The sequence below is a fragment of the Eschrichtius robustus genome, chromosome 4 (assembly GCF_028021215.1).
Source record: "Eschrichtius robustus isolate mEscRob2 chromosome 4, mEscRob2.pri, whole genome shotgun sequence".
Lineage (NCBI taxonomy): Eukaryota > Metazoa > Chordata > Mammalia > Artiodactyla > Eschrichtiidae > Eschrichtius > Eschrichtius robustus.
The window spans coordinates 30,785,007-30,795,882 of NC_090827.1; the positions used below are offsets into that span (position 1 = coordinate 30,785,007).

The 10,876-nt window shown below is 37.3% G+C and overlaps 1 pseudogene; it reads right to left on the minus strand.

Annotated features, from left to right (window-relative positions):
• Positions 1–1,816: 1,816 nt before the first annotated feature.
• Positions 1,817–2,346, minus strand: LOC137763432 (60S ribosome subunit biogenesis protein NIP7 homolog pseudogene; annotated as a pseudogene).
• Between the last annotated feature and the right edge of the window lie 8,530 nt (positions 2,347–10,876).

Genomic DNA, 10,876 nt, shown 5'->3' on the forward strand with positions numbered 1-10,876 from the left:
ATGACACCTGAGAAGCTTGCTTTTCTCAGCTCTAAACTTTGTGACCCAGGCCTATTTCTAACTCACTCTCAGGAAAGTTTGCACCTTTAGAAGAGCTGATTAACAGCTTAAGCTAAATAAAGTATCTAATAAAGAATTCTTGCCATGATTTAGTCAAGGTCTTCTCCGACAGGCTGACTTGACACTTATAATCTCTATTGGCAGTCTATTGGTCTTGCCTGGTTAGACTCAGAATACAGTCAGGCCTATTTTTAAAACAGCAACTTTTAAAGGAGCAAAACAAATTATCAGCCTATTAGCTTTCCCATATTCTACTTTGATACAATGTAAATATGAGCTTCTCAGATAAATATTTCACAGGATAATTCATTGGGAGTGGCCACAAATTTTGTACCCATCATCCCATCAAGAGGTAAGCACATGTGCCCATCCCCTGGATCTCATTGGGCTTGTGACTCTGTCCACCAATAGGGTACAGAGGAGGCAATACCATATGATTTCTTTCTTTTTTCTTTTTGGTAATTGAAAAATGCTTTATTTTTAGAGATGTCATCTTTGGAATTTAAAATAAGCAGTGCATTCACTAAAGAAATTGTTTTACAATACAGGTAGTTTAAAAATTTTTTGTCTGTGATATGTTTTTTATTTAAAAATATTTTAATAATTCTAAAAAATAATTTTGGAAGGCATGGGGAAAAGATGGAGGAGCTGAATTATTTCAGGATCTCTGATTAGTGCTTTTTGTCCAGCCCAGTCAGATAAGTAAAGATTTATAAGAATATACAAATATATATATATAATATATAAAACTGAATCACTTTGCTGTACACCTGAAACTAACACAGTATTGAAAATCAACTGTACTTCAATTTAAATTTTTTTAATTAAAAAACCAAAAGATTTATAAGAGAAATTATGTTTTAGGAAATCAAGGTGATAAAAATAACATTCAGCCTGGGATTATACCATTCAAGAAAAAGAAAGATTGAGAAAACCGCTTGTAAAAGTCAAGATGATATAATCAAATTCTATTCATATGATCCTACTCTTAGTAGCAGAAATACTTAGTATAAGCATTATAAAAATAATTCTTACCACTTATTCAACACTTATCATTTGCCAGGCACAGTGCTAGGTGCTTTAAAGTCATGATTTCTAATTCTAAACACTATTCTTAGGAAGATGGTTAAGCTGTTTTTTTAAACAGAAGAAGGAAATGAAAATTATTAAAGTTTAATGACTCATCTAAGGCCATACAGCTGGTAGATGTGAGAACTGGTGTCTGAATCCAAGTTTTTCTTCCACACCCACAGCACCTACCATATAGAAAATCAGCAGAATAAACTTATCTTACTATTTTATCCAAATTTCATTTGTAAAATCCCAGACATGGCCTACTACTCTGATATGGCAATATCTATCTTTCATAGTATTAATAAATAATTAAGAAAATCCATTATGTTCTTATCATGTGTTTGGAAAACAGTGTGATCACAGATAACAATAAAAAGATATTCTTTTTCTCCGTTCCAACAATTTAGACTGTTACTCAAAACAAGAAGCCCTCTGATTCAAATATAAAACACAGTATTCTATTTAGCCACAATCACAACCATCTGAAACTCCATTTTTGAGCCATTTCTGCATTATAAGAATCTAGCCTACATTTGTCCGTAATAGAGAGAATATTAAACTAAGAAGTCCCTGAAGAGGTCACAGTGTTGACAAAATTCAACATGACGGCGGAGCCTACACAGACAAAGGAAACAAAGCTAGGCCCTTCCACACAGCCCTAAGTCCTCGCAATGATTTTGTTTTAAATCAATGTCTCCTCGTGCCGCACATATTCCCCAGTGCTTGCTTGATGAAATACCCCAATCGCCATGGGGTCTACTTTCCTGAAGTCTTGTGTAGACTTTGCTGCCACCCCAAAGCCCAAAGGGATGTCTGTCATGGAGTACACCATGACTCCCTGGTACTGAGAAGTATTTTCAATGATTCGACCAAGTCCAGATTTCAGCACATGGTTAGCATACAAGAAGGGCTGCTCTGCTCCAGGCTGTATCCACACTTTATACTTGGCATAGGGTGCTAGGTAATCCAGAGCTGTGATGTACAACCAAAACTTGTGGGTCTGAGTGAATTTTCTGAAGCACGTTCCCAAAGACAGCAGCTTGTCACCGATGATATTGGCGGTCAACTTCAAGATCTTCTCACTCACGTTAATACAGCCGGTCGTTGTGCAGCCTGAAACAGTAGGTGTCATCGGGCTTGTCGACCAGCAGCTGAAGATTTTGGTATCATCTCAAACATTACACGGGTCTCCTCTTCAGTCAGAGCCCGCATTTTCCCGCTCGGTTGCAACACGGGATCCTCGTGCCTCAGTCACTGGGAACAGAAGGTCAGCCGCCAGCCGCTCCTTGGCAACTTAAACCCTGACTCTCTAGCCGCTTTCCAGTCATTCCCCACGCTAACACTCTGTAGCCTGGAGGACCATCGGGGAAAGAAAGCCGGCCTAGCGAGAACCATGGAGACCGGAAGGTCACCCCGGATGCTTCCGATTTGAGATTCGGAGCTGGTCCCCTGGGTGAGCAGGAGGGGAAGAGCTGCTGTTGCTGAGAAGGTAGCGGCGAGGGCCACAATCGCGTCTCAGCTGCGGCCTCAGCCACAGTGACGGCCACCACCGCTGCTCTTGGGGAGGTGCAGGATGAAGGGCTCCTGGCGTCGCTGTTCCGGGACCGCTTCCCAGAGGCCCAGTGGCGGGAGCGGCCCGACATGGGCCGCTACCTCAGGGAGTTGAGCTGCTTGAGGCTGCAACGCGAGCCGGAGCACCTGACCAAGGAGCGAGCGCAGCTCGCCGTGTGATTTTTAAGTTGAGGTCATAAAGAGCCGTGGAGCTTCTGCTATGCTTATCCTTGAAACCACCTGAGCCACCACAGAAGTCTGACTACCCTTAGACCGCCGTGCCGTAGCGGCACACACAGACACTCCACCAACAATCGCATCTGAGCCGGTTCTTCAGCCACCTCCACCTAGGAGACGTGTGCAGAAGCTGTCCTAGAATTACATCTCCAGCCCCAGTCAGTCAAGTCATCTGCAGCCATCTTAGTCATACTAGCTGAGCTCCCAGAGCCATCTGTGTTGCGCTCTTTGACGTTTCTTAACACACCTCGTTTCATAACCCAGGCTGTTAGAGCAACCGCTTGGTGTCCAGAAGGAAACACAGAGTCCAAGACCAGATCCGTGGAGAGAATGGAGCAGCTGAATTCAAGACCCATGGAATTTAATATGTACCAGTTGTTTTGTGAATGAATCAGCATGTAGAAATGTGTGAAGGGATATACGCCAGGTTGGTGGCAGAGAGAGGAGGTGAGAAAAAATATTAATCACTCATTTTTTTCTTTGTTTTTCTTTATTCTATTTCACTCTCACTAAACTCATATTATTTTTGCAATTTTTGAAGAGAAGTTAAAGGGAAAATGTTATTTTTTAAAAAGCCTTAGAACATGCCAACTTTCTTTTTCCTTCCTCCATACCCCTAGCCTCCCACGGTGATGTCTGTTGATCTTCTCCTAGAATTCTACATGCTATATAGCACATGAGTTAAATTAGAAATGTTAATAAAGGAGGTATGAGGTCATTGGTAGAGAAAAGGAGCCATTTTGTGTGACCGAGTATGATATATACATAAGTTCAGTCACTGAGAGCACCTCTAAAACGTAAAGTTTTGGTGCATTGTAGTAAGTGGAAATTCAGAAGGCCTCTGAGTAGTTATTTTAATTATCCACCTTTCTTGGCAGTTGTGTGGAAAATGGTGACATTTACAGTTTAACTCGTACACAAATACCCAGTTAACAGCAGTCTTATTAAGACTGTTAGAAATTGAAAGAAACCACGCTCAATTTTATAACCCGAGTATAATTCCCCTTGGGGGTGGGGGGGACTAAAAAGAGAAATACTCTGTGGTAGTACTAGGCTCAATACACAATATTGCTACAATGTAATAGAATGAGTTCATTTAAGGTCAGTTATCTGTAAACTCAAATTCATATTTCTGGCAGATGTCCTCCAAGGTTTAACTGGTTTATGTCCAACAACTCTAAACAGCATGTCAATCATTTTTATTAGTATGGGGTACATTTCACAAGTCATTTTCCCCAGAAGGATCACTAGAAAGCTGTCAAACTTAGACATTTCACAAATGAATTTCTGAAATTTTTCTATGGGTAATTCTGCTTTGAAAATTTTCCAGGCTAAAATTGTCAAAGCCGTGGTCTAGAGCGTAGAACTTTGGAACTTTGTTTATTGATTTGCCCTTATCCTGGAGCAGACTCAGAATTGTTTTCTGAGAAAAATCTTCATACTGTCTACAGTCCTCCAAAACCTCCTCTATGCAGAGGTAGACCAATTCAAGACAAAGTCTAAGTTAGGCATCTTAATTTTCATAAGGTGACATTCACTTGTATGTCTTTGCTCAGTTGATTTTTAAAATATATACTTTTTGAAGTATATGAGTTTTAAAAATACATGTATTTCAATTAGTAAAACCAAATAATTATTCCAAAACATTTGTCAAATAATCAGTTGTCCATCACTGGCCAACTTTTATCAAAAGTCAAAGTGCAAGATAAGTGAAGTAAGTCAGAAAGAGAAAGACAAATACCATATGATATCACTTATATGTGGAATCTAAAATATGACACAAATGAACCTATTTACAAAGCAGAAACAGACTCACAGACAAAGAGAACAGTCTTCTGGTTGCCAAGGGGGAGGGCGGTGGGGAGGGATGGACTGGGGGTTTGGGTTGGTAGATGCAAATTATTACATATAGAATGGATGGACAAGAGGGTCCTACTGTATAGCACAGGAAACTGTATTCAACGTCATGGGATAAACCATAATGGAAAAGAATATAAAAAAGAATATAAAAAAGAATATATATATATATACACACACACACACACACACACACACACACACACACACACACACACACACATATATATGAATAACTGAGTCTCTTTGCTCTACACCAGAAATTAACACAACATTGTAAATCAACTATACTTCAATTTTTTAAAAAGTCAAAGTGCAAGAAATAATATTCATGAAGGACTAATTAAAGGGCATAAAATTCACCCAGCCTAATAAATAGTTTTGATATTTATCCCTGGACCAATGTAGACATTAAGAAATCTTATTTCATAGTTTTGGTTTTTTGTACTACCTACCGACAGAGAATTGCATTTACTGCATTGTGCTTTGGCCTTAGTCTCTCAATTTACATTGAAGTATACTATAGGCAACAGCTATACAAAACTAGTTGTTTTGATCTTAAGAATATTGTTGATAATATTTCCACTCCATGATTCTATGTCCTATTCTTAAGGATGCCATGTCCTACTCTTAAGCATCCAAAATACTAAATTTGAGGAGAAAATTTTCTCAAATTTCATAACCAGAAAAATATTAGCTTATTTAGTTTTATCTACATTTATTAATATTTTTGTTTCTATTACTATGCTACTATTATTATTACTATTATTGTTAGGACAGTATTTCTCTTTATGTGATAATATTGTCCTTTTAGCTTTGGCTTATCAGAAGTTTAGAACTAAGTATAAATATGTTGTCTTCAAAGTTGTCTTTGAAAAGTTGTGTGGGACCTTGTGGCATATATTTATGTATATTAACTTTTTTCTTCAGTTATATCTCAACATTCTAAATTTCTTTTCCCTGTAAATAAGTGTCTTTAATTCTCATGTTATGATATGTGTGCAATCCAGTAAGATATCTCAAATCTTTTTTGAAAGGAGATAGGTTATAATTTAATAAATAATCATAATCCTGTGATAAGAAATCTTTCTAAGTATATGTGTGGTAGGTAGGATTTGGTAAGAAGCAGAATAGAGAAAGCTGGTAAAGAACTGCTGGGTTGTTCATAATAGAAATCCCTGAAGGTATCACATATTTTTAAATAAATGAAAAATTACTAAAAGCCATGATCTGATTTATATAAAAACAATAATATAAGATCGTAAAAGGAAGCCAACTTACAGTTTTAAAAAAAGTTTCTATTGAAACATTTATTCTGAATAATAATCATAAAAAATCCTGAAAACTCTAGGATTTCTTGCTCAGAATTGTTAAGTTTCATTAGCAGAAATGTGACAAAGAAACATTAATCCTAAATGAGTTTCTAAGCTGTAAAAAGTAGAAATGGAGATGTATAGTCAAATTTCAAATTTCATTCACACTATAGTGTATCTCAGTTATTTTGCCTCAATTTAAAATGGTCTTGTTTCCCAGTGCCACTGAAGATGATACAAACAAATGGAAAGATATTCTGTGCTCATAAGTTGGAAAAATGAATATTGTTAAAATGACCATACTACCCAAGGCAATGTACAGATTCAGTGCAATCCCTATCAAAACACCAATGGCATTTTTTACAGAGCTAGGACATATAATCCTAAAAATTGTATGATAACACAGAAGACCCCAAAGATTAAAAACAATCTTGAGAAAGAAGAACAAAGCTGAAGGTATCATGCTCCTTGATTCTAAACTGTACTGCAGAGTTACAGTTATCAAAAACAGCATGGTACTGGTACAAAAACAGACATAGATCAATGAAATGGAATAGAGGGTCCAGAAATGAACCCACACTTACATGGTCAATTAGTCTACAACAAAGGAGGCAAGACTATACAATGGGGAAAAGACTGCCTCTTCAGTAAATCGTGTTGGGAAAACTGGACAACTACATGCAAAAAAATCAAACTGGGCTACTTTCTCATACCATATATAAAAATTAATTCAAAATGTTTTAAAGACCTAAATGTAGGGACTTCCCTGGTGGCACAGTGGTTAAGAATCTGCCTGCCAATGCAGGGGACACGGGTTCGATCCCTCGTCCAGGAAGATTCCACATGCCATGGAGTAACGAAGCCCATGTGCCACAACTACTGAGCCTGGGCTCTAGAGCCCGTGAGCCACAACTACTGAACCAGGGTGCCACAACTACTGAAGCCCGTGCGCCTAGAGCCCGTGCTCTGCAACAAGAGAAGCCACCGCAATGAGAAGCCTGCACACCGCAACAAAGAGTAGCCCCTGCTCTCCACAACTAGAGAAAGCTTGCACACAGCAACGAAGACCCAACACAACCAAAAATAAATAAATAAATAAAATTGATTCTTAAAAAAAAACAAAAAAAGACCTAAATATAAGACCTGGAATCATGAAACTCCTAGAAGAAAACAGAGGCAGAACACTCTTTGACATAAATTGTACCAATATTTTTTTTTAATGTCTCCTCAGGCAAGAGAAACAAAAGCAAAAATAAACAAATGCTACCTCATCAAACTTAAAAGCTTTTGCACAGCAAAGGAGACCATAAACAAAATGAAAAGGCAACCAACTGAATGAGAGAAGATATTTGCAAATCATAATTTTGTAAGGGGTTAGTATCCAAAATATACAAAGAACTCACACAACAACAACAAAAAATAAACCAGATTTTTAAATGCGCAGAGGACCTGAACAGGCATTTTTCCAAAGAAGACATACAGATAGCCAACAGACGCACAAAAAAAATGCTCATCACTAATCATCAGAGAAATGCAAATCAAAACTACTGTGAGATGTCACTTCACGCCTGTCAGAATCAAAGAGACAAGAAATAACAAGTGTTGGTGAGGATGTGGAGAAAAGGAAACCTTTGTGCATTACTGGTGGGAATGTAAATTGGTACAGCCACTATGGAAAACATTATGGAGGTTCATCAAAAAATTGAAAATAGAACTACCATATGATCCAGCAATTCCACTCCTGGGTACTTTCCCAAAGAAAACAAAAACAGTAGCTCAGAAAGATGTATGCACCCTTATGTTCATTGCAGCATTATTTACAATAACCAAGGTATGGAGGCAACCAAAGGGCCCGTCTATAGATCAATGGATTAAAAAGATGTGAGTGTTGCTCAGTCATGAAAAGAATGAAATTTTGCCATTTGCAACAACATGGATGTACCAGGAGGATATTATGCTTAGTAAGTCAGACAAAGGAAGATAAATACTGTATTTTTCACATATATGTGGAATCTAAAAAATAAAACAAATGAACAAACGTAACAAAAGAGACTCATAGTACAAACAGGTGGCTGCCAGAGGGGAGGGGGTTGGTGGGATGAGTGAAATACGTGAGGGAAATTAAGAGGTACAAACTTCCAGTTACAAAATAAATGAGTCACAAGGGTGAAACGTACAGCAAGGGTAATATAGTCAATAATAACGTAATAACTTTGTATGGTGCCAGATGGTAACTAGACTTATGATGATCATTTGTAGTGTATAAAAATATTGAATCACTACATTGTACACCTGAAACTAATATAATAACATAAGTCAATTAAACTTCAATTTAAAATTTTAATAAAATCCAGGAAATAGGGGGAAAAATGTTTTTTTCTACCTTGGAGACCCTATCATAAAAATAAAACCTGCACCAAAATCCACCAAACTTTTCATATCTGTACATGATTTCAGTTGTCTAAAAGTGATGCTCCAGCAATCTTTTCTGAAATTTTAGAAGAAAACAATGGAAAGGAAAATAAGAGACAACAAATGCTTCTTATTATATAATAATAATACAACACTACCAACTTTTATCAATACTAAATTAATACTGAGATGACAAATATTATGTTTTTTTTTTTTTAACCACGTTGATTTTTAAAGCCATTTAACTTTTTGTTAATAACAAAATGCCATAGAATGATACAATGTATGAACTGGAACTTCAGAAAAACATAATCATGTAGAAGTGGAAGTACTTAGGACTAGGTTGCTGAAAACAATTTTAAGGATGAAATCCTCCTCAGAAAATAAATAACACTTAGAAAAACTAGTAAAGCTTTAAGAAATGCATCATGTCACATCTCCTTAAACTAGATGTAATGGATTTTTAATGCTTTGAGTATCAGTTGGTGCTCATATCTTATTCAGTGAAAGAAATATTTTTAAATTTCCAGTAACAAGACACTCCATATTACAATATTCTATAATCTTCTGATCCCAAAGTTTAATAAGAATTTAAAATTAGAGGGAAAAACAATTAAGTGCCTGGGAAGGAGCCCATTATATGATATCAAACTGGCCAAGATCATTAAGCTTAGGCAGCTATTTATGCCTTATCCTGGGTTAACCTCTGGAGTGGTGTGATAGCACATCACAGCTGCATTCTATTTAAGCCTTTCAATCACTTAAACACAGATTATCTTATTTGATTCTTATAATAACCCTGTTAGATAATTAAGGTAAAGATTAATATCCCCATTTTTCAGATGTGAAAACTGATATATATGGTAATTAGATCTCTGGAATCCAAATTAAAGGAGTGATTTAAGCAATCGAGTTAAAGCAGAAGAATACATATAACAATATTTATTGAGCAGCCTTCATGGTTACAGTTTTTCTGCTTTTCTGTTGGAGCTAAAAGGCAGCCTAAAATCTTAGCCAAAAGGTGAAAAAGTAATTTGCTGCCTGTAAAGTTTAGCTCCCTATCTAGTAAGAGATAATAGAAAAAGCAGCTTTTCTTCACCTATAAAATAATGTTGAACTACTTGATCAGAGGTTATGACCTGTCAGGATAATGAACAGATTCAGGACAAATTTCATCTGACCTGCAGAATCTTGGCTCACAGAAACTCTTACATTAAAAAAGCCAAAGATTTCCAGCTTCTCTTGAAATCAGAAAACTTGGCTGCCTTTGACCCACGTTTGTGCATGGTAGCAATCAAATGGAGTTAAGTCCAGGTTTCCCCCTTTCGCCAAAGCATGTACTTTTCAATTTCCCATGATCTGTACCACTCCCTATTACTTACACTGAAGATGCTTCCTGCATTATTGCTTGAGTCCTGTAGACATTTGACTTGGTGACCTCTGTTTAATATCACCCATTTTAGCTCATCCATCAATTCATTCATTCATTTTATTCAAAAAGCATTTACTAAGCAAAGCTTATACATGCAATATTATACAAGGTACTTAAAAGGAAAAGGTTAACTAAAACAGCCCAGGAGCACCACGATCTCATTTGGTGGGGATACATACCATAAACAGATTACTACTACACAGATGCCTTGGGACTCAGTCTTTGGGTCTATTCTCCTCTGTCTTTGTTCATTCCCTTGGTACTCTCACTCAGTCTCATGACTTTAAGTACCATCTCTATGCTGATGTCCATCTCAGTCTGGCCCTGAATTCCAGTCTCATCTAGCTGAATGTCTAATCAATAACTTCACTCAGAAATCTGTCATTCAAACTCCAAACGTCCAAAACCAGATCATGATTTTAGCCCATAAAGCCTCAGTCTTTCCTGTCTCAAAGAATAACAGTCCCATTTTTCTAGTTGCTGTGGCCAAAACCTTGAAGTCATCCTCATTTCTTTTCCTTCTCATCCATTCTGTCAGCAAATCATGTTAGCCCAGGGAAGGAGGCCTTCAAGTCTTCATGAAGTGACACCTGAGGATGAATAGGACTTAGCTGGATGAAAAAGGAAGTGAAGTGCATTCCAGACAGAGGAGACAACATGAGCACAGGCATACAAGTGAGAAATAACAGGACATCTAGGAGGAACAACAAGTAATTCAGTGTAACTGAAGGGTAACTTATGGGAAGGGAGAGGCTGGAGATGGTTGTAGAGAGGTAGGTAGGGTTTGGATCATGGGAGGCCTTATATCCCATTTATCCTGTCACCACACAATGCTGTGTCATCAAAGCATTTTAGGCAGGTAGGACACTGACACATAAAGCCAGATGATCGGGACTTGAACTGAAGCAGCAATAATTTCCATTTAAATTCGGTAGGATTG